The sequence below is a fragment of the Periplaneta americana genome, chromosome 8 (genome assembly GCF_040183065.1).
Source record: "Periplaneta americana isolate PAMFEO1 chromosome 8, P.americana_PAMFEO1_priV1, whole genome shotgun sequence".
NCBI lineage: Eukaryota > Metazoa > Arthropoda > Insecta > Blattodea > Blattidae > Periplaneta > Periplaneta americana.
Genome location: NC_091124.1, coordinates 10,259,395 through 10,283,706, shown reverse-complemented (window position 1 = coordinate 10,283,706; position 24,312 = coordinate 10,259,395).

Below are 24,312 nucleotides of genomic sequence, written 5' to 3'. Positions count from 1 at the left end.
TAGTAGTAGCAGTTGTAGTAGTAGTAGTAGTAGTAATAGTAATAGTAATAGTAGTAGTAGTAGTAGTAGTAGTAGTAGTAGCAGTTGTAGTAGTAGTAGTAGTAGTAATAGTAATAATAATAGTAGTAGTAGTAATAGTAATAATAATAATAGTAGTAGTAGTAGTAGTAGTAATAGTAATAATAATAGTAGTAGTAGTAATAGTAATAGTAATAGTAGTAGTAGCAGTTGTAGTAGTAGTAGTAGTAGTAGTAATAGTAATAGTAATAGTAGTAGTAGTAGTAGTAGTAGTAGCAGTTGTAGTAGTAGTAGTAGTAGTAATAGTAATAATAATAGTAGTAGTAGTAATAGTAATAATAATAATAGTAGTAGTAGTAGTAGTAGTAGTAATAGTAATAATAATAGTAGTAGTAGTAATAGTAATAATAATAGTAGTAGTAGTAGTAGTAATAGTAATAATAATAGTAGTAGTAGTAGTAGTAGTAGTAGTAGTATTTTTATGTAACGATGCTTTCAAATTTAGTTGTTATTCAACTTCAAAATTCAACACAGGCTAGAAACGATCAACATACAGTATTTTGCTGGAACCCTCTGTCACAAATAGAGGTCATTTTAATTGTCATAATAATTGTGCAAACCTAAACCAAGAGCTTTATCTACCTAGTTATTTGAACCTATGGATGAACTTCAGATTGAACGCCTAGTAAGGTAACCATTATAATCACGAAAGACGATCCCCCTTTTGTGAAGGACAGATTACTAATTACATTTTGTGTTTTAGACGCTGTTTCTCTGGTATAGTACAGTATGGACAGATGTACCAACATCTTTGGTGTACCAACATTCATCTGTTAGCTCGCTTTGCCACTATTCCTTCACACATTCACACATCCAAACGCAAACACATAAGCAAATACACACACAGAACTACAAAATCTCTGGAAACAAATATTGAAAACGTTTACATACAAAAAGTTACGAAATGAAAAAAATTACTTTAACATTGAAAGCATGTGACGATTAATACTTAATTTTATTCTTTGCTGCTACACAGAGTCGTGCTCACTCTCGGTGGGGGGGGGGGGAAGCTTTTAATGCCGAAAAATAAATTAAACTTTATTTCGCGCGAAATTTGCTATCCGCATGTTCCGAAAATGCGAAGAGTTACTGTATAATTAATTGTAACAATGAAAATTATTGCATTTGTTCGATTGTTGTCGTGTTTTGTTTCCTTCAGTGTCTCAAACTTACAGCCGAAAAACTTTGAGAGTTTCATTTTCATCTGGCACCAATATTACATTTCTACCTCTACTCAATCAAGAAATATACGAGGCGCATCCAGAAAGTAAGTTTCCCTATTTAAAAAAAAAGAATACACACTTTCAGGAAAACATTTATTGGCAACAGGTACAGCAATGTTTCAGCTATTTTTCAACATAGCCACCATCAGAATTGAGACACTTGTCGTATCCTGGGATCAACTTTTGTATCCCTCTGTCGTAGAACTCTGCCGCCTGTGAATGGAACCAGCGTGTGACAGACGTCTTTAGCTCTTCGTCGTTGCCAAAACGATCACCGGAGGACAGGAATTTCTTGAAGTGAAAAAAAAAAGAAAAAAAGAGAGAAAGAGAGAGAGACAGAGACAGAGAGATTGAGAGAGAGAGAGAGAGAGAGAGAGAGAGAGATAAGTTCGGCCCATAGACCTGACAGAACTGCCGATGAATTTCAATTGGCGCAATTCTTTTTGCATTAAAGAACTTTATCAGCGACTGAACCTCGCAGGCGGCGGGAGAAGTAATAAGAGCTTCCATTTCGGACCACTGCTGCCACGCTACTGGCACAAGGCGGGATCTGTCCGGCTGGCATATTATTGATACGTCATAGATCTGTTACGCATGCGCAATTGACACGGCTAATTACGTTTGCTTTCAAGGGGGAAAAAATCTGGAAACTTACTTTCTGGATGCGCCTCGTAATCCCCTGAAGCCTCACCATGACTTATAGGAAACAGTGTATCTATGCACATTGTTACAATACATCACACATAATATTATTTCTACATGTGTAACTTTTCAGCAGCACCAGATGCCATAGTACGAGACATTTCTACAATGGAAGACGAGCAAGCAACTGGCATGAGTAACAAAAAAAAAGACGAGCAGGAAAAATTTACCACCTCTATGAAACAATAAAATTGTAGGAACATCGTAATATTACAGTCTAGTATATACAGTCACGAAGCTTGAGCTGTTGAGGATGCTAGGAACAATAGACTGTGTCCGTACTATTTCGCATTGTCTGTGATGAGGCGATAGTAGCGATCCTAGTGGTTAGCAACTATCCATGGATGCATATTTCTTACGTATTGAGCTTCGTGACTGTATATACTAGACTGTGGTAATACTATGTTAATACGTCATGCCAATGAAATAGCGTTTTCGAGTCATGTGATATTACTAAATGTTATAGTTATAGTTATAAATGTTTGTACCTTTATCGAGGAATGTACAAGTTTAAGTTTCAAATACGTATTATCATGATATATCATATCACATTTCCCAGAAAAAGGACTTACTTTAGATGAAAAATAAAATACATGCATGTTCACATTGATTATCTACAGTAATCTCACTAGAGGTTTTGATTTATGTAGAGAAAATCAAAACTTGATTGAGATTTAATTGACTATTACACGATTAGAAGAAAGTATATAAATATCAGAAGAAATGAAATACTCTAAGGCAATTAAATATTGACTTACTAAAATTCTATTTCACTAATGTTAGCTTCACCAAAACGTTTGAAAAGAGCCGCCATTTTCAGTTGACTATATATGCGGTAAACAAAATATGACGATCGCAAAGCATGTTTTATAATACCATAAAGAATTTGCAGTTTGAAATGTTGGTAAACAAAGAAACAAATAGTAGGGAGGTAATAAAAACAGAAGAAAATATATAAAGATTAGAAGAAATAAAGTACTCTAATACAATAAAATAAGTATTAATTGACTTACTAAAATTCTATTTCACTAATGTTAGCTTCACCGAAACATTTGAACGAAGCCGTCATTTTCAGTTGACTGTCTATACGGTAAACAAATGACGATCACTAATCATAGTTTATGGTACCATAAAGAATTTGCAGTTTGAAATATTGGCAAACAAAGAAACAAATGGTTGGGATGTGATAAAAACAAAATAAAGTATATAAAGATTAGAAGCAATAAAGTACGCTAATAAAATAAAATAAAATAGATATCAATTGGCTTACTAAAATTCTATTTCACTAATATTAGCTTCGTCAAAATGTTTGAACGGAGCCGCCATTTTCAGTTGACTATCTATGTGGTAAACAAATGACGATCGCAAAGCACAGTTTATACTACCATAAAGAATTTGCAGTTTGAAATGTTGGCAAACAAAGAAACAAATGCTAGAGAAGCGATAAAATACAAACAAATGCTAGGGTAAGTGATAAAAACAAACAAATGATAGGAAAGTGATAAAATTTTAACCATAAACAGCCACGATTGGTTGAAACATGTCCTTTCGTACCGTTTTATTGGTCAAAAGAAGTATGACATAGTAAAAGTGTAATAGTCATTATAAAAATCTTAATTCGGGTGTAGCAATGCTTCCAGGAGGTGTAAACAAATATTTAAAATAATCGAAGGATATTCTCGTTCCATATAAAGATTCTTCATTAAAATGCCACCAATTCCCTCACCTATTATAAATCCATACTCGCATTCACTGGCTGCAGATAATACGTCAAAGAAATAGGGAAAAGTGAAACCCTGAGGAATCGCGTACCATAAATGGAAACAAAATTTGTACACTTTTAACAGGAGATAAAATTATTTGAACGTAGAAGGCTCACTTATGAAAGTTTAATGATGTCATCCGAGACTGCCGGAGCGATCTCGGCTGTGCAAAAACTCGAGGATTCGCACAGTGCTTAATTATGATAATAAAGTAAGCCAGCCACCTCGGAGTGCCTCCAGCACGCATAAACAAATTAGAATCGCTTTCAAAGTGGATTAAGGGGAGCGTACACTGTATTTGGCATTTAACAAATGTCACGCGTTTCAAAGGACTTGTGACAAAATCCTTCACTCTTAGACAACGGTTAAAGGCGTCATCTTTCGGAATTTTGAACTTAAATGGTACAATAATTTTTGTCGAACTGTTGGCACCACAGTGAATCATAAAGTAATAAACAAAAGATAGTCTCTATAATCTCACAATTCATATATTCTTTTTATGGTATTAAGTTACCAGATACAGTGCTTCGACATGGAATATAAGTTCATTCTTCATTCTTGTATGCACTCTTTTAACACTTAGCCTATATAATAACCAGGCTTCGAGACTTTGGACCCGATACAATAAGTTTACTGTGCATGTACTATAGGTTGTTGACTCACTGCAGGTAGTGAAAGGTAAAGATGTGTTGAGGTAACAACGTTGCTATTTAGAGTAGAGTACGGTAGTATGGGGAAACACATATATGTACATTCTGAAAGTAAATATACAGGGACATCATTTTATTTTTACTAACATTTTTAATATTAACTTGCCTATACCTCTGGATCAACGCCGTTTGCTACCCCCTTCCACGACTGGAGTTCGATGATACTGGCGTAATATACAAACAAATCACTTTACTAGGTATAGGAGGGAAGAAAAGTAGTTCATCCATTTACGTAAACTAGGAAATATTCCGCTTTTGTGTTTGATCATTTTCATTAGATTTTTGTTTAATAAAAATACAGTACAGTATTAACAATGCAGTGTTTTTACTCACGAAGAGCTGTCCATGTGGACGTATTCATTATGCAGTGTATATTATAATGTCTACAGCACATTAGCGTACAATATAGAGAATGAAGTTAAATTGAAAAATAATCATGATATGAATATTTAAACACATTTTTTAAAATGGTGGCCGTTCATTTCGATACAGGCTTCAGTTCTTTTGTGCATATTATCGCACTATGGACTATTGTACCTAATTCAAATTACCAGTTTCGTCTTTCGTACTAGAAACTGATGTTGAAATAATTCTGTATGTACTCTATAAAAGAGTACCTTACGTACTGTAAATTCAATCTTCACTTCTGCCCGATCCGAAAAGATAAAATTACTCAGAGACATGCTATCTACTATCCGTCCAAGTGGTTATGTCGTAGGGTCGTAGAAAGGGAGGAAATCACGTGACAGTTAATTACTTAACGAGGCCCTTTTATTTAAGTTATTTTAAACAGTTATATAGGTAATATTACGTAGACTCCAATTCCTAACAGAAATTAATGTTCTCAGAAAAGAGCTAAGACAGCCGAGCCACTAGCTGGCGAATAAAAGCTGGTGGGGGAAACCGAGATACGACGTAGGCAAATGGACGACAGTACCTGTGCGAAAATGATTCAATATTAAAAGCTCTTTCGTCACTGGAAAACGCGAACATATTTATGGAACGTACTGTTTACTATGACCGTAAGGCTACTATGACTGTATATGCGGTCTTGGATCTGTGTGGAGGACGGTTGAACTTCGTTAGTAGAAGGGGTGGGAGTGAAGTACATTCAAAAACTCAGGTACAATAAAAATTTAAGTAAAAATAAAATGATGTTCCTGTACATTACACAATGACAATGTCAAAAGAATGTGAAAAGCATTTATTCTCCTATATTTTATAAGCATTTGTGTTTAATTATACACAGTGTTAATGGTGGAAATAAACATGTAGCAATTTTAATTTCTTCATTTATCCTATTGATCGTCTTTAGGAATTGCAGTGACAGTACTGAATTGCAATGTACTACAAGATACATTTTCAGTGTCTCAAACATAAATATTTTTCGGTCCTGTGAAAAGCTACATTCTACGTCGCATGACGTGATAGGAACAAAACGAAAAGCCCTAACATCATTGCAGTCCCTAAGAGACAGTCCTTCATTCTCGGGTGACTCTATGTCCACTAATTTGCTGTTTATATTACACAATGTTCCATATCCGTTATTTTTACATAAAATTGATTTCCACTTCTGTTTTACACTTTCAGTAACCGGTGTACTTGATGTCTCATTAATTCTCTGTGTCATTTCCTCAATTAATTTGAGGGCTTCCGGCATCTCTTGCTCTGACTTTTCTAACGGTGTAATAGTTTCAGACACAATTTGACAATGGATTTGTATGAAAACCAAATTATTCGTCAGAACCTTCAAATTCAGAGCGTATTTCTTTGCGTATTTTGTTGGCATTCATTCTACAGTACCCCCACCCACTGTACGGTTTACCACTATACTCAGTACATCGTTATGCGGATTTCCCACTGAACTGCTCTATTGGGTCCGAAGTCTCGAAGCCTGATAATAACCGATGAGTTGTTAAGTTTATATAATAATGAATTGTTTTATAATTTCAGTCAACAACTTATCAATTAAAACAGAAACAATTTTCTGTTATTTCACATCACAAGGTTCATCCACAAATATTTTCGATTTTTTAAAAATCATCTTCAGGTGGAGAGACATAAATTGACAAATTGAGCATAGATGAAATACAAGAAAAAAAAATATATACACATTATAACTGAAAATCGAAATATATTGGAACCCCCCTTGGTTACAAATAAACCCTTTCAAATAGGTTAGGTTACGTATGTAACGGGACTCCCCTTGTATGTAAGAATGGACTCGTTCACATTTAGTGTTTATCGGATATGTCTTACTTCCTTGGAGACAGAAGCGCATTTTTCCTGCCACAAAATCCCTTTACTTGTTCCACAAATTTAGGTTGAATATAGACGTTACACGTCGAAATTTTAAACGAGTTTTCTCACAATTAACTGACACCTATTTCTTAACTCTAGCAAATTATATGAAGCCGTGTGAGAAGCTTACTGTCGCCAAATTCGTAAGATGAACTTATCGTGAATGAAGTACAGTAAGTTCAGACAACACCTGCATGCAAATTCAGAGCTCTAATTCACACAAGTCTTTGTACCACTTGACATAGAAAGATCGCTCACAGCGATAATGCACTAAGGTTCACTGAAAACTATGCAGGGTACACAAAGGCGGCACACACTCACAATCGGAAATCACTTCAGCAAGATTAACATAAAGTATGTGTTTTCTTCCTCATTAATACCATCTGATAGCACAAAAGAACGTAAAAGTAATCATCAATCATCCCTTGTAAACAGCTCTTTCCTTTCAATTGGAGATGATCGATGACTTGCTGCTAGAAATTAGGCCGCCCGCAACACAAACATCGCGCCTGAGTTGCCTACGTTATTACAAGAGTTCGTAACAATGCAGATGTGATCCGCTCATTTGTTTCTCCGTAGCGAAACCGTAGCCTTCGTCATTATTATACGGCCAGGAAATAATGAGGTTTTATCAAACAAAAATAAGTTCGATTTCTTTGTAAAAATTGACGATAGTTTCGCATTCAAGATTCAAGAATAATTTAAAGAGTTGTGTATAAAGTGAAAATTAAAATTAAGGTGACATTCAACATTTAATTTTTTAAGGTGGCATGTATTTATCTAGCCTGACGAGTTTACTTCCTTGGTTTGAATTGTAAATTATTTAAAAATAGCGTGTAAGAGGGCCTTAGACTAGAAATTTTTAGTTTAAATGTAGTTCTGTTTATAAGTATGCATAAGAATGCAATTATTTGACTTATTTGAACTGTTGCATCAGTGAAGCGAGGTGAGTCAGTGAAGTTATGGTTTTACAGTGCAGTGAACAGTTCCGATCAGTGATAATTTATAGCGTCAATGAAATGTGTTCTATAGTGTCAGTGAAATGTGTTACAGAGTGTCAGTGAAATGTGTGCTAAAGTGTCAGTGAAATGCGTCATAGTGCCACTACAGGGAATGAGATGAGAGTAAAGTGAAAGACTATTGAAAATTATGTAGGACCTATACATAATTATGTAGGTTGTGTTGTAAAATTAGGTGTTTTATTTTATGTTTTATTATTATTGTGTTAAATTGTATTGTGTATTCTTATTGTATTGGGTATAAAATTGTATATGTGTTGTAAATTTTATTATGTATTGTAAATTTTATTGTGTATTGCTTATCATTTTAACTGTGTATTGTTAATATTGTATATACCACTGCCACCGGGTGCTTGCCCACTTGCAGTGTAAATAAATACATACATACATACATCTATCGCATACTTCTCAATGACATAGATCGGAGTTCAAAGTCTGTGTCACACATTAAGGAGGAAGAAGTATCGATGGTGAAAAATATGGCATTTCGCTTTACAACTGGGATGTTGCAGGCTTACTATTTGGAGCGAGGGGTTATTTACCAAAATTTACATGTAATATTCTTAAATCCTTTAAAATTCCCTTTTATGAGGTTCAGAAGATTGTAATGGAAATTCTGAAGGCCTCTCTTCAAATTCTACACTATCATCTATATGTTAACATGTAAATTTTTGTTTTAATGTACAAACCTAATCCATATTTTGCCCGTTTCATTTCCCTTTATCTTTTATGTTTGTTAATTCCGGATCCCAGTGGTCAACCTCACTTGAGGACGGATGATTTTAAATCTTAGTAGTGAATGAATGAATGAATGAACGAAAGAACGAACGAATGAATCATTTATTTATATGCTATATTATGAATGGACCCATTCTGGTGGCAATGTTGGTACAACGCAAAATGGAATAAACACAAAAAACGCATGAAACACAACATAAAGAACACAACAAAACACAAAATAACACGTCAATCCAAAACAAACCAAAGAACACAACAATATAATTACAAAGCAATAACACAAATACAAAACTTCACACGCTTCAATCTTCTTCATATCTACATAATAATAATAATAATAATAATAATAATAATAATAATAATAATAATAATAATAATAATAATAATATGATAATAATAATAATAATAAGCAAACATAATGTATTATTACAGTTATTTTCATTTTCATCACCATTGCCATTATTATTAGTCTATTATTATCATCATTATCATTATTAGTATTATTACTATTATTATCATCATCATTATCACTATTACTATTATTATCTTTTTATTATCATTATCACTATTATTATCAATCATTATAATTATTAGTATTATCATTATCATAATCATTATTAATCAGGTTTACAACAAAGAGGATAAGGATGACGACTTAATTTACAGATCGAACAGTTTCAATCTACATCCTCAACATTGACTTATCTATAAAATGTATAGAGTAGAATTTTATTTTAATAGGTTATTTTACGATGCTTTATCAACAACTAAGGTTATTAGCGTCTGAATGTCATGAAGGTGATAATGCCGGTGAAATGAGTCCGGGGTTCAGCACTGAAAGTTACCCAGTATTTGCCCATATTGGGTTGAGGGAAAACCCCGGAAAAACCTCAACCAGGTAACTTGTCCCGACCGGGAATCGAACCTGGGCCACCTGGTTTCGCGGCCAGACGCGCTAACTGTTACCCCACAGGTGTGGACTGGAGTAGGATGGCAACAATTCTACTCATATGAAAGTTTTAACGGCACAACACAAAATTTACGTTCAATATCCATATTCGTATCTTCAAAATAGGATTAGTACTACCAAAATGAGGACACGGAGTCTCTTTGAACGAGGGCAAATGTAATCCTCCAACACATTTGAAATAAGTTCAACTTTTCTGTTCTATAAAATGCTTTAAGTGAACACATAACTTCACAGTCCTTTAAAAACAAAATTCTCTTCACCCGTAAATGTAAGCTGTACTGCCGTGTACGTAATATTTTAGCGTTATTTATTATATTTGTAAAAGAAGAATATCAAGACTTAATGAAATGCCAAGATAGGAATATTAAAAAAAATACGTATCTCTTTACAAGATCTTTTAGATACCAGAGTTTTCCAGAAAGCAAATAATGAATTCTTAGAATTCAATATGAAAAAGAAGTTCAGATAACGTAAGAAAACTGTTTGGTAAGTGTACACGCTTGCTGTAAGTGAGATACCATTGAAAAAAGACTTAGGAAGGATAATTCGAGTGCTTGTGTGAAATTTAACGTAACTACAAAAATTAACATTTTTAGATTTTTACACCATTCATTCATAGTGTCCTGTCCAAAGGTTGATCTTTCACTGAAAATCCAGTATTCTCCAACGGTTCCTATTTTCTGCCTTCCTCTTAGTCTCCGCATATGATCCATATACCTTAATGTCGTCTGTCATCCGATATCTTCTTCTGCCCTGAACTCTTCTCCCGTTCACCATTCCTTCCATTGCATCCTTCAAAAGGCACACCAATCGATAATAATTCTCTCTTATACTTGGTCACAAAAAATCGTAACTCAGTTCCCAATAGTCCTGTATATAATACAATTCGTAACTACAAAACATGATGGTATAGTTCATGTAAAATAAGCGTATTGCCTGTTAAGAAACATCGATTGTAGTTACGTCAGTTTCACATTAAGCCCTCGAATTAATTATTGATGTATTTTTTAATCATAAAACTTCAAGAGATAACAAAACCTAGTAAGAAAAGGAAAGGTAGCTCTATCATTTATAGGTCATGAAGGTTCAGATCATAGAGAAAGGCTAAGATTTCAACCTTTACTAAACAATCGGCATTAGTAGTAGTATGGATGTTATTCCTAAATGCTTGTCGCCATTAATCCCATGGAAATATCCTTGGTAGGGCTACTCATTTCTGACACAGGCTGACTACAGCCTATAGTGGGACCTGAAGGATAGGACCAATGGAGAAAATCCACGACACCATCGGGAATGGAATCCGCGACCCGTTGTAGTGTAAGGCATTAATATCTATTGCTACTGCTCACCTCCAGAAGTGCCACTGGGAAGAATATATTCTTAAAGTAGACCAGGATAGAATACCAAACTGCTCTCGAACTACCTACAGTTATTCGAAAAGAGGAAATACAGGATGATTCAGAATAGTGGTGAAATTAGAATGCAACAATTAGAGAAACTACCGATGGACTGGTACGTCTCGGAATCAATCCTAGATGGTAGTGGGATTTCTCTCTTTGTCAAATTCTATAACAGGCCTGGGATCACTTACCGCCCATCAAATTGGGTGACAGACTTTTTCCCGGTTTAAAAAGCGGTCGGAACATGGTGCTGATCATATTATCACATTCTAGTCAGTATCACCTAGGCGAACAACACACGATTATCAACTAAGTGACAACACGTGAGTATCAACTAGGCGACGACACGTGAGTATCAACTAGACGACAACATGTGAGTAGCAACTAGACAACAACACGTGAGTATCAACTAGACGACAATACGTGAGTAGCAACTAGACAACAACACGTGAGTAGCAACTAGACAACAACATGCGATTATCAATTAAGTGACAACACGTGAGTAGCAACTAGGCGACGACAAGTGAGTATCAACTAGACAACACCCGATTATCAATTAAGTGACAACACGTGAGTAGCAACTAGGCGACGACAAGTGAGTATCAACTAGACAACACCCGATTATCAATTAAGTGACAACACGTGAGTAGCAACTAGGCGACGACAAGTGAATATCAACTAGACAACACCCGATTATCAACTAAGTGACAACACGTGAGTAGCAACTAGGCGACGACAAGTGAATATCAACTAGACAACACCCGATTATCAACTAAGTGACAACACGTGAATAGCAAGTAGGCGACGACAAGTGAGTATCAACTAGACAACAACGCGCGATTATCAATTAAGTGACAACACGTGAGTAGCAACTAGGCGACGACAAGTGAATATCAACTAGACAACACCCGATTATCAACTAAGTGACAACACCTGAGTAGCAACTAGGCGACGACAAGTGAGTATCAACTAGACAACACCCGATTATCAATTAAGTGACAACATGTGAGTAGCAACTAGGCGACGACAAGTGAGTATCAACTAGACAACAACGCGCGATTATCAATTAAGTGACAACACGTGAGTAGCAACTAGGCGACGACAGGTGAGTATCAACTAGACAACAAGCGATTATAAACTAAGTGACAACACGTGAGTAGCAACTAGGCGACGACAAGTGAATATCAACTAGACAACACCCGATTATCAACTAAGTGACAACACGTGAGTAGCAACTAGGCGACGACAAGTGAATATCAACTAGACAACACCCGATTATCAACTAAGTGACAACACGTGAGTAGCAACTAGGCGACGACAAGTGAATATCACCTAGACAACACCCGATTATCAATTAAGTGACAACACGTGAGTAGCAACTAGGCAACGACAAGTGAGTTCAACTAGACAACAACGCGCGATTATCAATTAAGTGACAACACGTGAGTAGCAACTAGGAGACGATAAGTGAGTATCAACTAGACAACAACACGCGATTATCAACTAAGTGACAACACGTGAGTAGCAACTAGGCGACGACAAGCGAGTTCAACTAGACAACAACACGCGATTATCAACTAAGTGACAACACGTGAGTAGCAACTAAGCGACGACAAGTGAGTATCAACTAGACAACAACACGCGATTATCAATTAAGTGACAACACGTGAGTAGCAACTAAGCGACGGCACGTGAGTAGCAACTAGACGACAACACGAGAGTATCAACTAGGCAACAACAGTGATAATAACAGGTTTAGACACCTATCCGCATCTATCATAAATCGTGTAGGATCTGTCCTGGATCGAATCTCGGTCCAATTAGTAAGAATTCGCTAACTGCCTGAGCCACGGCCAGGCTCGTCAATGGTAACTTTAAGTAATTGCATCCCGCATGACGCTCTCCTATATCTTTTGTCAATTTATGATTATCAAAGACTAACTTGGGTAGCAGCTATTGATTTTGAAGGTTGGATAAAGTGAACATAGCTGTGGAATATGTGTCACGAACCCCGCGTCAAAGCGAGAGCGTCCTACAACAGCTGTTAAGAGCACTTTCAATATACAGACACGGATGAAAGGTAATTGACATGAAGTGGCTTTCAGGATCATCTCAATTTCATTATATTCCATTTTTGAAGCTTGATATAAAAATAACGACACTTTAAAGTCACTTTATTCATGTTGCCCGGGTTTACACGTATGAGATAAATTGTTTTATAACCCTCATATTTAATACTTACGGGCGCGCCCGTAACACAAAGGTTAGAACGTCGAATTTCAATTTACGAGATCAAGGTTCTAATTACGGCTGGTCCAAGGGAAGTATTTCTTCTTCATCTCCGAAATAGGAATAATGTGTTTTTATTTCAATTAAAAACTATTCACTCCATCTATTTCTGTGAACTTCAATGCTTACTATGCGCCTACTGATATATTAATATCGATACTACTTAAATTCTATTATCAGGCAGTACATCTCGCTATCAGAGGAAGAACAAGTATTGTTTGTATACATCTGAAGTCTGATTAGTGTAACATGTAGGTAATCGGCGATGTATGCAATAGAGGGGGAAAGGAACTGGCCACCCTACCCCATTATCTCCTGGCCTAGTTGCCTCATAAGTGTTGCACTGTTGTATTACTTGTGAGGTTCAGACCTGTCTTCGGGCAGTTAAGTAAACAATAAGTACTTAAATTCCGATATATTAGCCTGTTTTAGCAATATCACTTTTGTTCTCATCTGAATTCAATGTTTGTTTTTATATGTAGCCTAACAGACGGTTCTACAGGGACATCATTTTATTTTTACTTGCATTTTTATTGTACCTGCATTTCTGAATGTACTTCACTCCCACCCCTTCACTAATGTCCTTGCTACCGTCAGACACACAAATTTACGGCCGCTATTGCATTCGAAGTCTTCAAGCAGTGAAGTAAACACTGCAGTGTATAGTGTGTTTCAGAAATATGGTTGCGTTTTCTATAGAAGAAAACCTATATTAATAATATCGTACTAAAAATTATATTCAAGAAACGATCAATTCAATTTCAGAGAATAAGCTTCAAAATGTTTTAATAATATGCGTAAAGAATTGAAGCCTGCATTGTAATGAACGGCAACCATTTTCAGCAACTTGTTTAGCAATTCAGATTAGCTTATTTTGAATTGAGGTGGCTAGAAGCAAAGGAATGCTAGTGGCATTTGTAATAACATGAGCTAAGTGCATCCAGTGTGAGCTAAAGCATCTAAAATGTTAGTGGCAAATGGATATTTTAAGCGCATCACATAGTAAAATTTAAATAAAAATTTCACCGATTTTACGAAAGCTAAAATATTTAAACCCCACTTTCTCAAAAGTAACTTCAGTGCACTTACAGCCCTTTACTTATGACCCCCCTTAATTTAAGTGCACTCTCTATATTGTATGTTAACACCAATAATTAATATGCTAAATAAAGTAGACATTACATAACGAACAAAGCCACCTGAAAAGTTGAGTTTTTGAAAAAAAAAAAATGTTACTACTCTGCTGTATTTTGATAAATTCCGTAAAAGTGGTGATCAAAGTGAAAATCCTAATATCGTATTTCCCTGTAACATAAATGGATACACTACTTTTCTCTCCTCCTATAGCTAGTAAAATGATTTGTTTACATATTGCACTAGTAACTCCAAACTCCTGTAATGGAAGGGGGTAACAGTGTTTCCGAGTATAGCCAGGTTAATGTTTAAAATGTTGGTAAAAATAAAGTGATGTCCCTGTACAATAAAGTAGGTAAATAGCTATAAATATCTGGCCACTATCTTAAAAAGTAATGGCTCTGGAATGGTAGAAAGAAATCACGCATTCAACAAAAAATGGAAGATTATAGGATGTTGGTGGGATAAACGTATCTGCAAGAAGCAGAGTAATGCACGGTAGCCCACAGCTCAGCACTGCCAGTCCGCACGCGTCAGTAGACCAGCTCACCCAAGACCAACACTGCTTGACGCGGACGCTTCATAGCAAGTCGCACTGGGCTTCGAAGCCCACCGTACCCCACCGCACTGCTCAGCACTGCTCGTAAATACTGGATAAGCACGTCGCCTGACTAACGCAAAAAATTCTAGGTCCCAGATTTTTCTCCAGAAGAACAAAACTGAAGTGCTACAAAACCATAAATCTTATCTTACTGTTATATTCAGCAGAAACTTGGACTCTTTAAAAAAAATCTGTGAAATAAATTTTCGCTTTTGAAAAATGTTGTGGCCGCATTACAGAAAATAACACTTGGAGAATTTAAAAAATAGAGAATTAAGAATTAAGAAGATCTTAATATGGTGGCGATAGAGAAAAGACGAAGAATCACAGTGATTTGGTCATGTTATACGACGAAACCACACAAATCTAGTCCGGAAAGTGATGGAGATCTACCCAAGAGGTTTAATAGCTTGGTAGACCATGACTGATGGAAGAACCAGGTGTAAGTGACCTATAGCCTACCAGTACGAGGCCATCAAAACAGCTGAAGATGGAATCTCTGGAGACCTTGCCACTGCCACCGGGTATTTACATATTTGCAGTGTGAATGAATAAATAAATAATTTATTAAATGATTAAATAATTAAATCATTAAATAATAAAATAAATAAATATTAAAATAAATACATCAATACATGCATGCATGCATACATACATACATACATACATACATACATACATACATACATACATACATACATACATACATACATACATACATACATACATACATACATACATACGTACATACACTATCGGTCAAAAGTTTTCGTTCACCTATCACAATATGGATTTGTGGTTAAAACAGGGATTTCGTTTTGAATATTCTATCATATCATAATGCTAGAGAGAGAAAATATTTATTTTTTTGTTCTACTTAGTTATTCCAATGTATTTGTACATTAAAATAAAGTATATAGTTGTTTTCATAGCTGATCGAAAACTTTTGACCGGTAGTGTACATACATACACACATGCATACATACATACATACATACATACATACATGCATGCATGCATGCATGCATACATACATACATGCATACATACATACATGCATACATGCATACATACAATACATACATACATACATACATACATACAACAATACATACATACATACACACATGCATACATACATAATACATACATACATACATACATACATACATACATACATACATACATACATACATACATTACTTACTTATTGACTTTTAAGGAACCCGGAGGTTCATTGCCGCCCTCACATAAGCCCGCCATTGATCCCTATCCTGAGCAAGATTAATCCAGTCTCTACCATCATATCCCACCTCCCTCAAATCCATTTTAATATTATCTTCCCATCTACGTCTCTGCCTCCCCAAAGGTCTTTTTCCCGCTGGCCTCCCAACTAACACTGCATTTCTGGATTCGCCCATACGTGCTACATGCCCTGCCCATCTCAAGCGTCTGGATTTAATGTTCCTAATTATGTCAGGTGAAGAATACAATGCGTGCAGCTCTGCGTTGTGTAACTTTCTCCATTCTCCTGTAACTGCATAGCCCCAAATATTTTCCTAAGAACCTTATTCTCAAACACCCTTAATCTCTGTTCCTCTCTCAAAGTGAGAGTCCAAGCGTCACAACCATATAGAACAACCGGTAATATAACTGTTTTATAAATTCTAACTTTCAGATTTTTTGATAGCAGACTAGATGACAAAAGCTTCTCAACCGAATAATAACAGGCATTTTCCATATTTATTCTGCGTTTAATTTCCTCCTGAGTGTCATTTATATTTGTTACTGTTGCTCCAAGATATTTGAATTTTTCCACCTCTTCGAACGATAAATCTCCAATTTTTATATTTCCATTTCGTACAATATTCTGGTCACGAGACATAATCATATACTTTGTCTTTTCGGGACATACATACATTACTTCACTGAAAGGCAAAAAACCACCCCCGATCTGAGTGGACGTAAATGATTGATTCTGATTTATCTATTTTTGTGTTTATTTATTGGTTTATTTGTTTCTGATGGTTTCTGATTTTGATTGATTGATTGATTGATTGATTGATTGATTGATTGATTGATTGATTGATTGATTGATTGATTGATTGATTGATCTATTTATTTATTTATTATATACGAAGAGACAGAAGCAAAAGTTCAAAAGTAGTTTTTCGATATCAGAGATGACTAAAGACGTGTACTTCCATGAAATTCTCATATATATTTTTTTTTCAGCACCACAATAATTTTTGTAATGAGAAAGTAGAAAGCGAATGTAAACTGCCGTATTCTGGTGGAATTTTAACGAGATAAAAGGAACGCACGGTACTTCTGGAGCCACCTGAGTAGACTTGGACCGCAGTATTTGCGAGTGGTAGTCCCAAACGTCCGCTGTCCTAACATTTTCCCTATGGAAGGACGGCGAGTCTAGTTTGAACTTTTGCTCGTTGAATTGTTCCACTTAATAAATCGCTTTGATCAGCATAATACACGCCGCATTTCATGATATTGCGGCCAATTAAGTCTGCCATTCAGCCCTCTGCTTTGTGACAGACTTGTTTGGATATCAAGTGCCTCTTCACTCTGGATGGAATACCGCAGCGCCGCGTACGGGTCGTGTGTGAACTTCCCTTTCCGCTCCCGGCGCGGCCGACTTAACTTGATGGAACTCGAAGTGCGTGTAAAACTGCCTTGCCGGCGTACGATGTTTACAGCAGAATCTCGCCAATTCGAAGTCCAGTAGTCCGAAATGTCCGTTAATCCAAATGGGAGGAAAAGAAAAACTTTATTGCAACCATTCTTCGTAAACGTCTTAAAGAAAATTATAAAAAATACCGCAGTTCAATTTTAAATTTCTTATAACATTACAATCGAAAATTTTACTAATAAAGGGTGCGTCAGAAAGAACGGATGGATTTCAAACTATCAATACGCAAAGAGGAGAGAGATATAGTGAGGGGGACCACGACTGTTGGGTCAGCCATAGAATGCAGTTTCAGTTGAGAATATGGTGTTGGTCTGGTGTACAACGTGCTTTCATCGTAGAGACATTTTTGAAAAATGAAGAGTCTATGATCGCCACTCAGGACTCATTTCGACATCGGATGCCACGCTAGGATTCCAACTCGGAATACAATTTTGCGGTGGGTGGCTTCATTTCGTATCACAGGTTTAACATTAAAGAAGAAATCACCTGGACGAAATTCTATTGCACTGAGATTGTCCGAGGCTACAGTAAGATCTCGCGCCCTGCGACTTCTTTCTTTGGGACCATTTGAAGGCGTAAGTTTGTAAACATCGATCACATACACTGGACGAACTGAAGACAGCGATTCGTGAAGAAATCGTGGCAATTGCACCAGCTATGACTGTGAAAGTGATGGCGAACATCAGAAAACGCCTCGATGCCTGTATTGAAAGCCAAGGACATCATATGGATAATGTTGTTTTACATAAATAAACTGCATGTATTGGTGAATATGTTGATAACAATACATTTTTGATTTGATGAATCTTTACAATTTTCTTGCCATGTGAAATCCATCCGTTCTTTCTGACGCACCCTGTAGTTTTGGAGAAATAACGGATAAATAATTAGTCACAACATAAGTCAGTATGGACTACAGAATGCCAAATGACAACAAAAAATAATACGCAGTACATAAAGTAATAGCCTACGTCATCAGGAAATAGAATTTCGGATAATGCGAACATTTCCGGGCCAAAGTACTTCGGATTAGCGAGGTTCTATCGTATTTTAAGCTGAATGCATGCAGTGGTATTTATTGCAATTGAGAACATATTTAACAAGTGGAAACCCTTACGATAGTGCATATAAGACTTTAAAGCAAGCGAAAATGTGCATTTAAACATAATTACGTTATATTTCACTTATAGTCTTCAAGTTGTATTACAAAATTCTCTTATCTCCACACTTTGTGATAAAAAAAATTGTCACCTTGGGCTCTAGCACAAGATTTTAAATTTAAAAAATGCACGAAATTGCTTGTTTTCTTTTTAAGAAATATTCACCAAAATTAAACAATTTTATGATATTTTGAATCGTACAGATTGTTTAGAGGTGCATCTGTGTACGTAAAGTTACGACTTGCACCTTTTATTTTACACTTAACGGGCTACACAACCGTTCTATTTAACATCTCGCAAACGTATCGGAAACCATAATGTCGATCAAAATACCTATTTTGTGAACTCATATTCTAATAATAGAGGGTAAAGGCCCATTCACAATGAAAATTAAACATAACCGTAACATAAACACAGAACTAGATTCATTTTCCGGGCTGAGAGGCCGTGGTCTATTGGTAGGTTTTGGTAAGTTTTGGTATAAAACTTACCAATAGACCACGGCCTCTCAGCCCGGAAAATGAATCTAGATCTATAGACTCCTGCCGTGAAAGCCTACACTGCAAGATAAACACAGAAGTTTGCGCCCAGGCTATCAAATAGGATCATTCACAATGATTCACATAAGCATTGACATAAACTTTAACTTACCGTAAGACGTTAACATGAAAGTTTGCAAACTCCAAACTTTCATGCTTATGCTTAAGTGATTTGCAAACAGAACACAATCTTGGAGCGCTGAAGTATACAACAGAATATGAGAAAATGGCGTCGTTATGTTTCCATGGTTACCAATTATGTTTGCGGTTATGTTTATGTTCCCATCGTGAATGATGGTATGACTTCTTGATTTCACCGTAACGTTTATATTCTTAAGTTAACGCTTACGTTATGTTTAATTTTCATTGTGAATGAGCCTTAAGGACTGAACTGCACGCATTGTATTCTTCACCTGACATAATTAGGAACATTAAATCCCGACGTTTGAGATGGGCAGGACAAGTAGCACGTATGGGCGAATCCAGATATGCATATAGAGTGTTAGTTGGGAGGCCATAGGGAAAAAGACCTTTGGGGAGGCCGAGACGTAGATGGAAAGATAATATTAAAATGGATTTGAGGGAGGTGGGATATTTTGATAGGGATTGGATTAATCTTGCACATGATAGGGACCAATGGCGGGCTTACGTGAGGGCGGCAATGAACCTCCGGGTTCCTTAAAAGCCAGTAAGTAAGTAAGGAAAATTCATTGTAATTAGGCCTAGAAGTACATGGAAGATAATAGTAATATGCGTTACAAGAGCGGTATGTTGAAGTTTTCATGTTCGAGGAAAAGTTTGAAAAAGCGAAACATAGTTGAGCTTTTTTAATTTCCGAGAATTGAAAGAAAACATACCGCTCGTGTATCATACATTATTTTGTGCGAAGATCGTTTATTACATACCTGAAAGAGGAATTTCTAATTAGTTGCAATGAAATCTCCATCTTGGTTTCAGTTCAATGACGGCAAATTTGCAAAACAAAAATAGCTATCTTCAACATTGTTGCTATAAAATGTTTTCTATGTTTACTATACTCCAGCAGGCCGTGATATACGTCTGTCTTCCCCCCCCCCCAGTCTATAAATGCGAACTTGAAACAAACGGTAAGGTTATGTAATGATTTATTTCTCATTTTAATATTTTAACAATATTATTTATATAACATATTGCAGTAATAATATCGGCAAGTTTGTTGATTTTTTCACGACTTCCTTAATGTTACTTGCATCACGAATGCAGTAACTTTAGTGGAGTTGTAGAGTTTACTTAATTTTTGCAAATATTTAAAAACAATAATTAACAGTGCAATTTATGTAAAATTGCAGTGGTAAGGTTCCAATTTATATACTATATTGAACGTCTCTAAAAATAATATGTTAAAAGCCTAAAGCAGTAAAATCATTATGTCACTTAAGCGGTAAGAAGAGGGAAATTGTTATGTGTGTTAGGTTGGGAATACTGAATGTGGAATTTTAGACTTTCCGCGGATTGGTTTTGTGCGGAAACCAAGCAAATACGCACGATCTCGCACAAAGGTATCTTTCGTCTGTTCTTGAAAGTTTCCTCGGAACTCCAGTCTTTAGTCGGACACGCTACCGAAGACTGTAGGCTTCGTATATCTGTCAATGTTTTGTATCGTTGTAGTTTACATAGCATGTGTAAATAATAATCACATTTTGTTTCCTCAGCCTGTACAGTATGCGACCCTATTCAATCTTCTTGTTAATAACCACTGAAAGGGATCCAGATTGCATGAGACTATATTTTAATTTCCAGCTTCCTGAACTACCCCGAGATTTTCTATTCTGCGTTCGGCTCCCGAAATAGCTTCACCCTGAAGCACAGCACGCCGCCAGCGAGAGCGAGACGGGGGGAGGCAGGTACTTCCTCAATCACAGAGCTGTGATGTCTTTCAACTTTCTATCTGATCTTAACAACCTTCTCTTCACATCCATCAAATTTCCTTTTGCTTACGGGTGGTAACATCGTACAGATCGACAATTCCACAGCGAGGCGCCAATATAAGAGAGAGCTCAAGTGTGCCGAGAAAACTCCACCGTCTTATCACAGAGAAGCTGACGTTATATTATGATAAACTCCACTTTCTCATACAATTCCGATGTTCAGCGATGCTATTTCAAATGCAATTAAAATTTCCACCGTCACAAAACATTCTTCAATATGTAAAGACATAAGAGCTCAGATTTTTATATCTTATGACAGGGTTATGTGCCATGTTATAAAACTTTCGCTTACAGTAAACAAGTAACAGTTTTTGTACGAGATCGTGCGTATTCCCCGCACAAAACCAATCCGCAGAAAGTCTAAAATTCCACATTCAGTATTCCCAACCTGACACACATAACAATTTCCCTCTTCTTACCGCTTAAGTGACATATTGACTTTACTGCTTTAGGCTTTTAACATAATATTTTTAGAGACGTTCAATATAGTAATGATTATAAATTGTATACTTACCACTGCAATTTCACCTAAATTGCACTGTTAATTATTGTTTTTAAATACGTATTTCCAAAAATTAAGTAAACTCTATAACTCCACTAAAGTTACTGCATTCTTGATGCAAGTAACGTTAAGGAAGCCGTGAAAAAATCTCATTCACCGGCAAAATTAAACTTGCCGATGTTATTACTGCAATATGTTATATAAATAATATTGTTAAAATATTAAAATGAGAAATAAATCATTACATAACCTTACCGTTTGTTTTAAGTTCGCATTTATAGACTGGGGGACAAAAGACAGACTTATATCACGGCCTGCTGGAGTATAGTAAACACAGAAAACATTTTAAAGCAACAATGTTGAAGATGGATATTTTTGTTTTGCAAATTTGCCGTCATTGAACAGAAACCAAGATGGAGATTTCATTGCAACTAATTAGAAATTCCTCTTTCAGGTATGTAATAAACGATCTTCGCACAAAATAATGTACGATACACGAGCGGTATGTTTTCTTTCAATTCTCTGAAATTAAAAAAGCTCAACTACGTTTCGCTTTTTCAAACTTTTCCTCGAAGATGAAAACTTCAACATACCGCTCTTGTAACTCATATTACTATATTATAACATTCAATGTTTTCTTGACACCGGAAGTAGGGCAGACACGTGCAGCGATCTTCCCCTCATTGGACTGCCATTTCTTCCTATCTCGTCTTATTGTTTTCAAAGCGCATAGCAGACCGACATAAAGTCTCGTTAATACTTTTCAAGTAACTTGAATTCAAGTCACTTGTTTCGACGAACTTGAAAAGTGTGAGCTATGTTTCAAGTTCATTTGAAGTCAAGTAACGGCTTGAATTCAAGTTTCAAGTGAAGTTGAATCCCTTTCTACTTTTTACTTGACTTGGAAGGACACTTGAAACAACTTGAAGAGTGTGAACGTCGCTTGATAACTTGAATTCGAGGAGAAAAGCTCGGGAATTTAAATTAACAGCTGTTTTAGGAGCGTTAAATTAACAGCTGATTGTTTTTCTGTTCTACTGGGAATGTAAAAATAATAGGAAACAGCAGTAAGTGAATAATGACCAAGCATTTGAGTTTGTGAAGTTGTATAAAACTCACGAAGGCCTGCGGATTATAGAAACTGCAAAGTTTCGTGACAGAAATGCAAAGGAAGCTGCCAAGGAAGGAAGAGTTCATTGAAGAATTGAACAGCAGCGATTTTAACGTGGACACAGATGAGATATGAAAGACATTTAAAAACCATTGAACTGTAGATAGAGAAGAAGTGAGGAAGATAGGAGGGATTAAGAAGGATGTTGCTTGAAGGGACGACATTTATCGGCCGAAACTGGCATAGGCCTAGTTCAATGTGGCCGATCCTGCCCTGCTGCTGTTCTCCCGTATTTCGTTCACCCCCCCCCCTCGTGTGGTAGCTATTATTGTTATCTTTCCCCTTCAAAATTCTCTAATGTTCCTTCATATGGAACGGTGAAAACCGAAGTAAGATAAATGGCCAACAGGCTTGGAGATCATATACACACTTCCTTTCAGCCCTAATTTCCATTGCAAGGATGCGTTTCAGCGTAACTTTTAAAGGACTCTCCCGACAGGATCGATGGACCGACTACCAGAACCGACTGACCGGACGGATGGATCAACTGCCATAACCAACCGACCGGATCCATCGACCGCCTGCCATAACCAACCGACCGGACCGATGGACCAACTGCCTTAACCGACCGACCGGATCGATAGACCAACTGCCTTAACCGACCGATCGGATCGATGGACCAACTGCCTTAACCGACCGACCGGATCGATGGACCAACTGCCTTAACCGACCGACCGGACCGATGGGTCAACTGCCTTAACCGACCGACCGGATCGATGGACCAACTGCCTTAACCGACCGACCGGACCGATGGGTCAACTGCCTTAACCGACCGACCGGATCGATGGACCAACTGCCTTAACCGACCGACCGGACCGATGGGTCAACTGCCTTAACCGACCGACCGGATCGATGGACCAACTGCCTTAACCGACCGACCGGACCGATGGATCGACTGCCTGAACCGACCGGCCCATGGACTGATTGAAACGAACGAACGGCCGGATCGATATACCGATTGACTGAACTGACCAGTCGTTGGATCGACTTCTTCAACCGACCGCCGATGGACTGACTGACAGAACCGATATACAGACTGATTAAACCAACCGACCGCTGGATTGACAGACTGAACCGATCGGCTAAACCGATCGACTGACCCACTGAACCAACGGTCCAAACCTATCGAGCCACTGATTGAATCGATTGTACGCACCGATAGACCGACTGTTTGAACAGACTATCCGAACTGATTTACCTACTGACTGACTGACTCACTGGCCGTACCAATCGACTGGATTAATCGACTGAACCGACGTCCGTTTTTCGTCATCCTTCCTTGTCTGTCCTTTTATCTTTCAGTCCTTCAGCCTTCCTATTTATGTTTGTGTGCGTGTC